This window comes from Sceloporus occidentalis, unplaced genomic scaffold (genome assembly GCF_023333645.1).
Source record: "Sceloporus occidentalis isolate IW3139 unplaced genomic scaffold, rSceOcc1.0.p SCAF_136, whole genome shotgun sequence".
NCBI classification, from domain to species: Eukaryota; Metazoa; Chordata; class Lepidosauria; order Squamata; family Phrynosomatidae; genus Sceloporus; species Sceloporus occidentalis.
In genome coordinates this window covers 805,551-819,701 of record NW_028317116.1, presented here as the reverse complement: position 1 = coordinate 819,701, position 14,151 = coordinate 805,551, and the positions used below count along the sequence as shown (strand labels likewise).

Sequence of the window (14,151 nt, the reverse complement as noted above, 5' to 3'; positions counted from 1 at the left end):
TCTGGGAGAAAAAGAAAATGCGGATCAGTTTACTGATTCTTTAGATCAAAAGTAGGAGAAAAAAACCCAGTTGAGACCGAAGACAAAAAATATCGCAGATATGCATTCTTAGTAAAGCAGGGTGATGCGGCTCCCTGACACCCGCGGGCATACCTGGTTTGTTTTGTAAATGGCACAGAATGCACTTTATTAACCCATCGAGAGCTTTATTCACTGAGAGGTGATGGCTTTCTCCTGCAAGAAGGGCTGCGGAAGATAGGTTTAAACTGACTACATTTGGTGGTGTCCCTTTTGCATGGTGGGTGGCACTGCAGGACCCCCCATGTGCAGTTGCCCCTTTTCCACCTCCGGTCAGCTCTAGCCCTGGCTCTGGGAACACAACTGGCGGGGTCTGTTTAGACTCCCGTTTACATGCTTGGAAAGTGCTCCCATTGATTTTAAATGGAGCACTTTACTGTCACTGATTGGTTATCTCTTGGAGCCAATCAGTACCAAGAATCGTCAGACCACGGAGAAGGAGGGCAACCAAAATAAAAGTATCTTGAGTACCTAACAGATAAGTTAATAGTCCGAAGATATCATGCCAAAAATATATGATTTCATGCAAATCATAATATATATCACATAGGGTCAAAAGTATCCAAAATCATAATATGTCCCTCAAATAATTTCATTCAGAAAATGAGGCTCTCTTGGGAAAGGCTGCCTGCAGAAGAGACACCAAAAGGTTCCATAGGTCGTCTCTTCCACGGGAGCGAGCGGCCACATTAGGCTGCCTTCTCCATCGGCCGATCGTTGCCTAAACGTATCAGAAATTCATTTTGAGATACAAGACTGGCAAATAAAATATTAAATGTATCCAGTTCTCTTCAAGAATACTTTGTTTAATATTAATTAAAAATTTTAGTCTCAAACTCACCAAAATTACTTTATAGTAAAGTAGATGAAATGATCAAACTGAGTGTTAGATAACCCAACATGTGATGAAGAAATCTCATTGGCAAAAACTCAGAGCCAAGGAACTAACGAGTTATACACCCGATCCCTCCATGAGTCCCCAAAGTTATCTTTCTTGCATGCTTCTATATGTTGATCCCATTTCATATTGTTGTTGTTGTTGTTGTTGTTGGAGTTCGTTTTCATGGAAACATTGTGTCCATACATAATAAAAGATCTAGATTAGGTCTGGCTGGCCACCTGGCACACTGGGCGAATGTCCCGCACTCACCTGATCTGAGCCTAAAACCTGCCGTTGGCTGCACCCATCGTGTCATCAGGCGGCCGCTGGCCCCGATGATGGATGTTTATATCCCAGTCCTACGTGTTCCTAATCCAAGTCCTAAACCGCGGGGAATTATTCTTAAAGGATTATCTCTGATTCTGGAAGTGAGGCCAATGTTATCCTCGAAATGATGACCCAAACTTCTCGGAGACCCGTAATATTAATGTCTTGGTCTGGGTTTAATTCACCGCAAGGGGACTTCTGATTTATGTTTTTTTTAAAGCTGGTAAAATTGGACCAATTTATAGCCTAAGGGACTCGATCAAAAGATTGTCCCATCATAAATCAACTAAAGGCAGTTTAACCCCTTAATGCCTCTCCTTGTCCAGTGGAGCCGTTGGAACATTTTGGTCTTCAGGGTTCTAGAGCGGCCGGTCCACGGAGTGACTGGGAAACCCAATCGGGATTCCTTCTCCATGACCGAGGTCCCCCAGAACGGCCGCTGGGGGGGGCGCTGACTTAACAGCCAGACATTCTTTTTACTGAGTCAGACGGAAGATACAGGATCAGCAGGGAGCTGGTACGGCCGGATTTGGCTGACTGCCCCGTGTCAGCTCCTGGCTCTGAGAGGTCACCCTTTACCCCAATTGCCCCAAACCTGGTCATCTGCGCCAGTCCATCCACCCTTAATACAATGACAAGGCTTCCCAAAGCCTCCAAGACACGGTCCTTTCATGCGCTGAGTCTCACCTGGATGGTAAAATCAGATAAATTGAATCTAAAAACCCTCCTGGGGGTCTTAGCTGTCAGAAAGAGAAGGGCATGGGGGGGGGGGCTCAATACATAAATATAGCAAGATCTTAATGTGGAAGTTATCTTACACCTAAGGAGTTAATAAAGCATCAACACAATTATCATTTTTTATAGTCTATTTTTTTATAGAAACAGAACCTGCCGGCAGATCGGCCCCATTCGGCCCCCGTCTAGTCGCCCGTTTCTCCTGCTGTAACGACTCAAACCTTAATCAGTCGCTGGCCTCGTCTTCGATTCAGGAGCCGTATGTCTATCCCATGCATGTTTAATACCCTCACTGTGTTACCCTCTACCACCTCTGCCGGGAGTCTGATCCACTTATCCACCACCGCCTCGGTAAAGTCAACACATAAAGTATTTTTGGTACATCTCTCGCAGCTGAAGACTTGTCACCCTCCACCTATAAACCTCTGAGATGTCTGTCCCCACGCCAGATCTGTACTCTTTCTTATAGTGAAAGAGGAAGTAACGTTTCGGAGCTGATCTCAGAGACGGGAATTTCCTCATTCAGCCAAACAGCAGATGAGTTACAGACTCCGGCTACGAGGCTCTAGTATCTGGAATGTATTAATCCTCCCGCCGGCTTTCGCATTTGTGAGCAGAACCCAGCTGGGACGCGGCAGGAATGGGATCCCGGGGGGAGGCAGGTGAGTGCCTTATTGCCTCATTGCCTGATAAAATGTAATATCTGGCTGAAAAGGAACTCTTGATTTTATTGTCTGTTATCGGCACTCGCAGGGCCCGCTGTCAGCATCTTTCTGGGAATGTAGGAACATGTTCTTGGTGAGCAGATAAACTCTCGTCAGTATTAATGTTGAATGCTGGCAAACTAGAATTAATGTTCTCAACCTCCCGTCAGCTTCAGTCTTCCAGGTTTCATTATCTGGATATTATAACAAGTTTTACCGGAGAAGAGATCGGAAAACGCTTCCTTATGAGCCGTTTAAAACATTAATCCCCAACTCGATAAACGAACCGCTCTTTATAAAGATAATGCGCTGATTTATGTGTTTTTTCCCCCCCACAAATCTTGCCGGAAAAGGAATAGAGTCCATGAGAAAAGGGAGGATTTAGTAGAGGTTGATACCTTCTGTTGGACTGATAGAGAAAAAGGTGTAAGGTTATATAGGCTTTTGTGGTCTCAGAGGTCTCTTCTTCATATCATCTGGAGGGAGGGCGATGTATCTGGTGCCACCCGGCTCTCGCAGGCTCAGCTTAAATAAACAAATGCAGAATGACAAACAACAGCATACCGTGACAATTTAACTCTTTCAATGCAAGAGGGTGGTAGATACGTGGAACAGCCTCCCAGCAGAAGTGGTAGAGGGTAATACAGAGAGGTAATTTAAACACGCGTGGGATAGATATATACGGCTCCTGAATTTCTATTTCTACATCCTGCTGCTCCCGTGAATTAGGAGTTGGGTAGATTGATTTCACAGTTACCGGGGGGGGGGGGGGGGGGGGTCTTATCGTCGTATATATTATATAGCTTTATCCTAAAGTTTGGTGAATGAATGTAATTATGTTTTGTTTTAGAACGTTGATAACAAAAACAAACATAAACAGCCATCAAAACAAAGAAAACATAACAAGCACTCGGCGCTGGCCGTGTTATTATCGGCTATAATGAGCTTCTGGCGTGGCAGCAAAATACATGAAAACAAAGCGAGAATTCAGCGAATATCCAAAAAAAAAAAACCCCACCTGCGGGATAAAAACCGGGGATTCCGTAACCGCTCCGCAGCACTAGGAATGATTTTTTGGTGTAAATTTTGTTTTTAGTCTGGATTTCAGATCTCGATGTTTTTGTTTTTCGCAGATTTACCAAGAAACAGAAGCTATGGAGCCGTCGAAGCGAAAACTGAGGAGGCCGAAGGAACTTACCTGGATGAGAAAATCCCCCATTCCCAGCGCGGGCAGGGTGAGTGTGAGCAGACAGAGAGACAGAGTGAGTGTACGATGCAGAGAGGCTGAGTGTGCGATGCAGAGAGGCTGAGTGTGCGATGCAGAGAGGCTGAGTGTGCGATGCAGAGGCTGAGTGTGCGATGTCTGTTGCATTGTCTCTTCCTAAAGTTTTGTTCATTTGGGCAAAGAACCTGGGAGAACAGGTTGGGGTGAAGGACGTCTCCTCCGGTGCGCGGATCATTTAATACCCTCACTGTATTACCCTCTACCATTTCTGCTAGGAGGCTGTTCCACTAATCTACCACTCACCCAGTAAAGTTAAAGTACGTAATACAGAGCGGATAATGTGTGTTATAAAGGGTAGATTAATGTTATACAGAAGAAGTTAAGGGAAGGGTGGGGGTTAAAGGAGTTGTTGGTGGGAGGAAAATAAATGAAAATAAATGATGTGAAAACCTTCCGCATTCCTCATTGGCTGAGACGTTTTGGGTTAACCCCCCCCACCCCGCACGCCGGTGTCCCCGTGTGACCCGCGTATAGATCGTCACCATGTGATAGAAAAACGGCTTTGATCCAGAGATGTAGTTTCTGAAGTTCAAAGATAGATGCAGCCGGTACCGGTCCGTGCGCTGATCCGGCTTCATGCTGCTCCCCGTGGCATGCTGTTTGGTGTCCTTTCCAGGGAAGGGCTAGCAAGGGGGGCAATAAGGCAATCCCCCATACCCCCCAATACCCCCCCTCTGGTCTGAACTGATTTAAAAGTTTGGGGCAACTATCTGAAACTTTTTTACTGCATTTTGCTTGCAGTTCCACTTATAGCCAACCAGGTAACAAAGTAACAAAGACTGTTGGCAGCATTTACATGACTGGATCCTTTCTATTGAATTCCTGTGTGTTAAGGACAGGACCGGACAGCGCACTTTGAGCCTATAATTGCAGATCAGGGAAATTGAACCCTTTAAAGTTGATTATTTTTTTTAACCCCATGATACACAATAAAAAAACCACAGAATTAACCGGCAGATTCCTCTCTACCGCTTGTGCTGGGAGGCTGTGGCATTTATCTACCTCCATCTCAGTAACATAAAACTTCCTTACATTCCATCTAATGGTAAAAATAAAAGTTTTTCATCTTTAAACGCTCTTTCTGTATCAGCCTGGCTTCAGCTTCCGGAAGCTCTGGGCGTTCACGGGACCCCGGATTTCTGATGAGCATCGCCTACCTGGACCCCGGGAACATCGAGTCTGACCTGCAATGCGGAGCCATCGCTGGATTCAAGGTGATCAGGGAGACAGATAATGCACAAAACGGCATTTAACACAATAATTCCGGGGGGGTAATAATTCTGTTACGAAAGGCATTGGATCCGAGCGTCCGCGGGGGGGCGGGGCTTCATTATATATAGATTATTATATAGGATCATATATTATATTAATGCTGCTTAGAATAGAATTAGAAGAAGGAAGCGATTTATGTACTCGGTGGGCCGACTGTGGACACTTCTCTCCGCCGTCACCCAGTCAAACACCCTAACGAGCGCTCTGTCTTTTGATTGTCAGCTCCTGTGGGTCCTCCTCTGCGCAACCATTCTGGGTCTTGTGTGCCAGAGGCTGGCGGTGCGGCTGGGGGTCGTGACAGGAAAGGACTTGGCTCAAGTCTGCCACTTCGTACTACCCCAAGGTAAGGGCCTCGCCCCGTTTAAGAACAACTAAAGAGTTAACCGCGTTAAAGCTGCTGTTCCACCAACTCTGCTCCACCGTGTCTGTCACGCTGTGCTGCTCCCTGGGGGGGTAGTTATGTCTGCGTTGCACTCTCTGTTCCTCCCGGTCTCTGTCACTTCTGCAATTTTTGCCGTTTCAGGTCCCTCGGTGGATCCTGTGGGTTTTGGTGGAGTTGGGCCATCATTGGGTCCGACATGCAGGAGGTTATCGGCACAGCGATTGCGTTCAGCCTTCTGTCCTCCGGACGGTGAGACCCCTCTTCACGTTTCTGTATCATGAGACCACCTGTGACTCCATAAAAGAGATTAGTCAACCATTTCTCCTTCCTGCTCTACTGCTTCCAAACATAGCATGCTTACTAACTCCTATGCACCAACAGACTCTGCAGCGCAGTACTATGGAGGGGTACTGACAAGATTTCCTGGTTGAGTGGGGGCCCTACTAGGAGCCACATCATGTGGATGCTGACTGTGGCCCCATTATTGTTGAATAATAAATTAAGTCGTAGTTCTATACCTGGGCTCTGCTCTAGACCCTAGAGCTTACACTCTAGAAGATATCACAGAATGCGTGGTCATGGGGATGCTGAGGTTATTCCAAGACAGAACATGCACATCACATTACAAGGCATACTGCAATGCACGGTACATAATACAGCTATAGGGTTAAAATAAGATGTAATTTAGGTCATAAGTATCCTTATTATCTTATCCTTTGTAGGATCCCTCTCTGGGGTGGAGTTCTTATCACCATCGCTGATACTTTGGTATTTTTATTCCTAGATAAATACGGTGAGTTTATGAAAAACTAAAACCTGAAACATAGTGTCCAATATGTATTTAAAAATAACAGCCAGATATTTAATATATTCATACCCAAAAAAAGAGGGAGTCAGGGAAGGAAAAGGGGGCATCAGTGGAGGAAAGGGGAGGAATAAGGGCGTCCATGGAGGAAAGAGGGGTGTAAGAGGAGGAAAGGGGGGCACAGTGGTTTGCAACCCCAAAGAGAGACTGAAAAAAACTAAACAGGCACTAATAGATATATTATTATTATTATTATTATTATTATTATTATGTATTTTTATAATTGTAGCTGCTTGTAGGAATTGGATTTGATTCGTTCACTGAGTACGGAGCCAAAATCCTATCACATTAATCCGAGATAACCATCTAATTCATTAAATTATTTAGTGGCTAAGTTTTGTATGAAAGCAACAGACATGTAGAAGGACTTTGGATCTCAGAACTGGTTCAAATATTTAGTATTTTCTGCCAACCTTCATTTATCTCAATAACTTCAACAAACGGTACCTTTCACCTTACCAGGTCTCAGGAAGCTAGAAGCCTTCTTTGGCCTCCTCATCACTATAATGGCAATCCACGTTCGGCTACGAGGTAATCTTCCTTTAAGGGGTTAATCATTAAAGGGTGTCACGGTTACGCTACGTAAACCCAGCGCACATGGGGTTAATGCTGTAAATGATGTAGCTGGAAACAAGGCGCATAGAGGCCTTTATCACTCCCATCACTCCTGTGTTCCAATGGCCCTTTATCACTCCCATCACTCCTGTGTTCCAATGGCCCTTTATCACTCCCATCACTCCTGTGTTCCAATGGCCCTTTATCACTCCCATCACTCCTGTGTTCCAATAGCCCTTTATCCCTCCCATCACTCCTGTGCTCCAATGGCCCTTTATCACTCCCATCACTCCTGTGTTCCAATGGCACGTTGTGATCGTTAGAAACCCTTTTGTAATTATGTTACAGACAGAAATGTCCCCCCCCCCGGGTTAAACGTATTTGTACGATGACTGCAGTCTCGGTTGTCTGGTGGATCGGGGCAGGTTTCCCTTCTTATTAGGCTCTAGCAAAAACTGAGACCACCTGGGTATGATGTCATACATTGGCAGTGATGAGGTGGTTCTGTGGAAGGAACACACGTGATTACTTCTTCCCACTTAGTTTGTGCCGGATTTATAGGACCCGGTGACGGCCCCAAACATTTCAAGTTACCAAACACACGTTGCAAAATAGTCACAAGGGTTTGTCTTCCTTAAACATCGATGAGCCAAGAAACCTGCTGGTTCTGAGTCACTGTCGTGGCTTCTGGAGCTATGTGGTCATATATCGTTTCTTTAACGGGGATCAGATACTTTAAAACAATAAGCAAACAATAAGGCCCTTTATCACTCCCATCACTCCTGTGTTCCAATGACCCTTTATCACTCCCATCACTCCTGTGTTCCAATGGCCCTTTATCACTCCCATCACTCCTGTGTTCCAATGGCCGTTTCCATGAAAGCAGCTCAGTGACCCCAAACTTTTGAACCGTAGCGTATATTTGACACTTACTACCCAGTTAGATGGCAGGCATGATGAGAATTCTCTGGGAAGTTCCCACGTATGATGGCAGGACTTACGTCGCCAACAATAAATCCAGTTTTAACCTTTTTCTGACCAAAAACAAGTCTTAAAACCTATGAGCCAATGGAGCCCTTCCCAGAAGTAAAACCTTATAATAACTAGAATGGATGGTATCGGGGGGGGGGGGGTTACTGGAAACATGGCCAAAAGTGGCAAGCTGATTTACAAATTAAACATGGTCCATTGACGTCACCGTGACCCTGCTTGGAACTGGTCCAAGTGAGTCTACAACTTACTAGAAGGGGTTTTCATACCAGTATGAATGACAAATAGTTGGCACCTGATTGTATCCCAACAGGGATGCAGTCCAGCCGAGACCAGGTGGCCACAAAGTCTTGGTGTGGTCCAAGCTGGAAAGGTGAAGGAACCTGGATGATGTTTCTCAGACGTTCTTTGTCTTCTCTCCCAGTACGTGGTGGTCAGGCCCAACCAAGTGGAGGTGATAAAGGGTATGTTTTACCCCTACTGCTCGGGCTGTGGCTCCCCAGAACTACTTCAGGCTGTGGGGATCATAGGCGCCATCATTATGCCACACAACATCTATCTGCACTCCTCTCTCGTCAAGGTACGTTTCCATATTGCGCTTAAAACTGAAGTGAAGGCAACTGATAAGATGTTACTCCTTGACTCTTCTTCACATCAAGCCAATGATAGGGAAACGATGTATCGAATCGTCTGTAGAAACGTTATTTTTAACATAAGGCGTTTGACGTCTACCGCATGTTGGAGCAGAAACTCATAGGTGATTTACTAGGATGTGTGACGGTGAGACCTACTGGCGTTCCATCGCCCCAGCTGGGTTTTACAATCTCAGGAGCATCGGTCTTCATAAATAGTTCAGACGTTTCCAAGATGGCAGCCTGCATTAATGACTTCTTTCCGCAGTCTAGGGTTGTGGATCGCTCAAGAAAGGAGGAGGTGAGGGAAGCCAACATGTACTTCATGATCGAGTCGAGCATTGCCCTGTTTGTGTCCTTCATCATTAATCTCTTTGTCATGGCTGTGTTTGCAGAAGCCTTTTACAACAAGACCAACCAAGACGCCGTGAGTTTAACGCTTGGTTCTCTTATAAACTTTGGGTTTTTGGGGAATCTGCAGGAGAGTAGAACTTTTTAACGACCCGACTTTGGTCCACGATGGAGAGCCGGCTCGTGTCTTCCTGCAGGAGAAGGTCACTGGGGTCGGCCCTTAATAACGCACAATGCTATCAGGTGTGAACACACCTCGTGGGGTTTAGGAGAGCAGTCTCTTTGTGGACAGTTGGGTAGATTCCGGAATTGGATAGAACCTTCACTCCATAGAACGTTTGGTAATGGAATGGATCCGAGCTCTAACGGTCTCAGTAACCGTCTCCGCTTTTGTGTTCTTCTCAGCACGACGTTTGCCTGAACAGCAGCAGCCCCCACGCTGGAGTGTTCCCGGCCGATAACAGCACCTTGTCCGTTGACATCTACAAAGGGGTCTGTAAGCTACCAATAACTCTTTGTATTAATAACTATTGACAATGCTAATGAAGTCCTGCTTATGTAATGAAGTCCTTTCCTGTATATGCTTTCATTAGTCAGATGGTCCCTCTAGGTGTTTAAGACAGAGACATTCCGTAAAGTAATAGGCTAAGGATACGGCACGATATTTTAAAAGCTGTTTTTAAATGGATACTAAGTATCATTATTACTCGTTTCTTCTGTCTCTCCCCACGCAGGGCGTTATATTGGGCTGTTTCTTTGGACCAGCTGCCTTGTACATCTGGGCGGTGGGAATCTTAGCTGCCGGCCAGAGCTCCACCATGACCGGTACCTACGCCGGACAGTTTGTGATGGAGGTAAATGTGCTTCATAGTGTTAAATCGTCAATTTACCAGCCTTTATACGAGACCCAACATCTCATCCCATAAAAAAGCCTTTGCTGGTTCACCTGTATTCAAGCAGGGGTTTCAGCTAGATTTGTTTCGAACATGATGTAGTCACTTCCAGACTTTATGACCCCCTGAGAATCTAATAATTTACCCAGAGACTTAAAGTTTGGAGTAGGAATCCAGACAGTTCACTTATGCCCTTTGAGTAAGGCGGCCAAAATTGGGCATTGATCTGGAAATCTAGGACAGATGTCAGGTATAACATGTAAGAAACTTTCCCTGTTGTGCCCATAGCTGTCATTATACTATAAGCATCATCAGAGAGGAGCAGCTTAATTTCTGGGGTGAAATAATCAGAGCAGGGAAGTTGGTAGCTATTGGCTGCTCCTTGAGGTTGCAGTGTAATGGCTCCCCCTTGTGGCAACTTAGTAAACTGACAAACCCAGCAGGTTTTACATCTGTGGTGTGTTATGGGAGATACTCTGCGGATACTCTGGAGATACTCTGGAGATACTCTGCGGATACTCTGGGGATACTCAGGAGATACTCTGGGGATACTCTGGGGGTACTCTGCGGATACTCAGGAGATACTTGGGGATACTCTGCGGATACTCTGGGGATACTTTGGAGATACTCTGCAGATCTTATAACCCCCGCGCATGTCACGGGGTCCGCAAGCAGCGCATTTTGTTGGGGTTAATGATAATTTTTCTTCTAGGGCTTCCTGAACCTGAAATGGTCCCGGTTCTATCGCGTGCTGTTCACCAGATCCTGCGCCATTATCCCCACCGTGTTTGTGGCAGCGTTTAAGGACGTGGAGCATCTGACCGGGATGAACGACTTCCTTAACGTCCTACAAAGTATCCTGGTAACGAGACGGCAACCGCCTGGGGGGGGCAACATGTTACATGCGATGGATAATGCATGATACGGGGCCGCTAACACTAAAAATGGCCAGAGGGGCACTTTTATTTTCGCTCTGACTTCAGCTCCTAATCTGTCTTCCAGCTCCCCTTCGCTCTGCTCCCAGTCCTGACGTTCACCAGCATGCGGCCGCTCATGCAGGATTTTTCCAACGGCATGTGAGTCACGGCGGCGAAAACGCGCATGATCCGCATTATATACAGACAGCTGTATGTAACGTGTATGGATAGCTGTATGTAACATGTATGTACAGCTGTATGTAACATGTATGGACAGCTGTATGTAACATGTATGGACAGCTGTATGTAACATGTATGGATTGCTGTATGTAACGTGTATGGACAGCTGTATGTAACATGTATGGATAGCTGTATGTAACATGTATGGATAGCTGTATGTAATGTGTATGGATAGCTGTATGTAACGTGTATGGATAGCTGTATGTAACATGTATGGATAGCTGTATGTAACGTGTATGGACAGCTGTATGTAACATGTATGGATAGCTGTATGTAACATGTGTGGATTGCTGTATGCAACATGTATGGATAGCTGTATGTAACATGTGTGGATTGCTGTATGTAACGTGTATGGACAGCTGTGTGTAACATGTATGCACAGCTGTATGTAACGTGTATGATAGGCGTGTGTTTTCTGCCCGCAGCGCGGGGAAGTTGGTGGCCATGTTGCTCACCGCGTTGATCATTGCCATTAACCTGTATTTTGTGGCTGTGTACATCCCGACCTTGGAGAATATCGGGCTCTACGTCTTCGTTGGGATCATCATCTTGCTGTACGCGGCGTTCACGCTGTACCTGGTAAGACATTGAACCCCCAAACACACGCAACGTGAGAGAGTGACCCCTCACCTGTGTTCAAGCAGGTGTCATCAGACTATGGCATATCAATGAGACACCATTTGGAGATTAGTAAAGAGGGGTATTTTACCCTGTGTATCCCTCGGGGAGTAACAAGTAAAATACCCCAGAAATAATAACCCTGCCATACTCTAAAGTCTATGGAGGAACGGACTTCATTAGCATTGCCATAAAGCATCAGCTCAGTGTGGGAAAATCACCCAAAATATCATAAGGCTGTAAATGGTGGCCAGAGCAGTAAGTGTGGGGGAGAAGCACCCAGATAATAAAGTCCGACGTGTAAACGCATCCCCTCTTTGATGTTTTTCCTCTTTATAGTTGTGGACCTGCTGCCTGGCGCATGGTTTGGGCTTCCTGGCTTGCGGGAAACACACGCAGTTTTCTTACGGACTCCCTGAAGAGACACAAGAAGAATCCCACATCTCGGGAGCCGTGCAGTAAAGACCCCAAAACCCTCCGTCTCCTGTTCCTGGTCAGGCTGCATCTCCGCAAGAGCAAGGACGGGGGGCTCAACAGCGAAGCTGAACGTTATGGGCTTTCTTCAACCTAAATTACCGTTACTATGTATTTGTAAGAATTCCAACGAAGCGACGACCCTCAGGTCTCTTCTTTACCCGCAAGAACCGATGATCTCCGGCGACCGGTTTTCAGAATTTGGTGGGATAACGGAAGCCAACATTTCCTTTTTACCCAGAAAAACCCAAACTCTTACCTTCAAACACTAAGCGGTTAGAAACCCAGACAAGAGGAGGAGGACAGCGTGTCGAAAAAATACAAATAAAAACACTGTCTATTTCTAGGGGATGAAAAATACCTTTTTTAAAAGCTATTAACTGTCAATTATATAAAATGAATAATAATAATAATAATAATAATAATAATAATATATTCCATAAATCCAGTGCAAAATGACAACACACATTAAATAATTTTTGGTTGTCATTAATTTACTGATAAATTATTATTATTACTATTATTATTCTCACATGAGTATTTTACCACTAACAGGTAGTTTGATGAAGAGTGTCGAATTTTAGCTTTGTAGTTTGACTCAAAAGGGGCGATTAACAAATCTGGGCAATTTATAAGCTTGAGGGTCAACCTAAAAGTAATAAAACTTATGGCTAAAGTAAAATCAGTAAAATCAGTAAAATCAGATGAGTCAGGAGGTAGAAGCACAAAAAAGTACACCTTCCCACACTGCTCCTGGATCTTTGTATCCACGTGGCTTCTTCTGGACATGGTGAGTGTGGGGATGAGTAAGGGTTCCCTGTCATTCAAACATTACAGGTCAGCACAGATTGCATGGGGGGATAGCGCAGGAATTTAAAGGGTCCGCTCAGCTATCATATGACAGACTGAGGGTCCCTTTAAAAAGAGACGAGCAAACGGGCATAACTAGAAACCGCAGGGATCCCGGTGGCCTGGGCTCTGCCGACTTTACTAAGCAGCATGTCCTATATTGACGGGTTCGTCCCCAAACAGCTTCTCAGTGCCATATTAGCCCCCAAACAGCTTGCCTGAGCCATCTTAGCCTCTAACCAGCTTGCCTGCGTCTCTCTCTCCCTCAGAGATGAACAATTAACAGGATAGTTTTCAGGCGCTGACAGCCCTCTGATGATTATTCATGAACGGCATTTAAATTAGAGGGACCTGTACATTCACAGCAAACTCATCTTAGGCAAGAAAAATTAAAGGGATCGAGTCAGGGTGAAAACTTTTTACAAAAATGTTAAAAACTTTAAAAAAATTGAGATTAGGAGGTATTACAAGACAAAATAAAATGCTTCCAGGGGCCTGATGGGTTAATACTGTATAGAAAGTGTTCATATTGTTTGGATGCAGATGTACAAAGCCGACCACAATCAACGGAGACTTTTGAGGTTTCATTTCCTTTAAGAGGAGGCATTTCTAGGAACTTTGTTAGAATCCGGGGAGATTTGTAAGGATTTTCCAACGTAAACATCTGGCCTTTCTGCAGAGCACCGGCAGCTTACAAAGTGACAATTTCAGGATGTGTCCCTATAAAAATCAGATTTTTGGGAGATTTTTTAAAGAATTTAAAGTCAAGAATTAAAAATAAAAGTGCGTTATCTTTTCCATAACATCGGGGCTGCCCTGTGGCCCCTAGAGGCTCTGCACATGGCCCTGAATGTAAAATCATGAGCAGGGCCATCAAAAGCCCATCGTTCCTGCCACAAACTTTGTATAGGTGACAAATTTCCCGTGTCTGTATATGTAAGAGAATATTTTTATGGCACTTGTTAACCACCCCATATTTAAATTGTACAGCGCTGTGGAATATGTTGGTGCTTAAGAAGTAGCCCTGGCCAGTAAGCAGCGAGGGCCCAGGGGCATACTGAACCCCAAGCGTTGCGGGACTCAGGGGGTGTGGGCAATTTGCTG

The 14,151-nt window shown here is 45.2% G+C and overlaps 1 pseudogene; it reads left to right on the top strand.

Annotated features, from left to right (window-relative positions):
- Nucleotides 1-2,660: 2,660 nt before the first annotated feature.
- On the top strand, nt 2,661-12,186 carry LOC149281279 (natural resistance-associated macrophage protein 1-like; annotated as a pseudogene).
- The last annotated feature ends 1,965 nt before the right edge of the window (nt 12,187-14,151 follow it).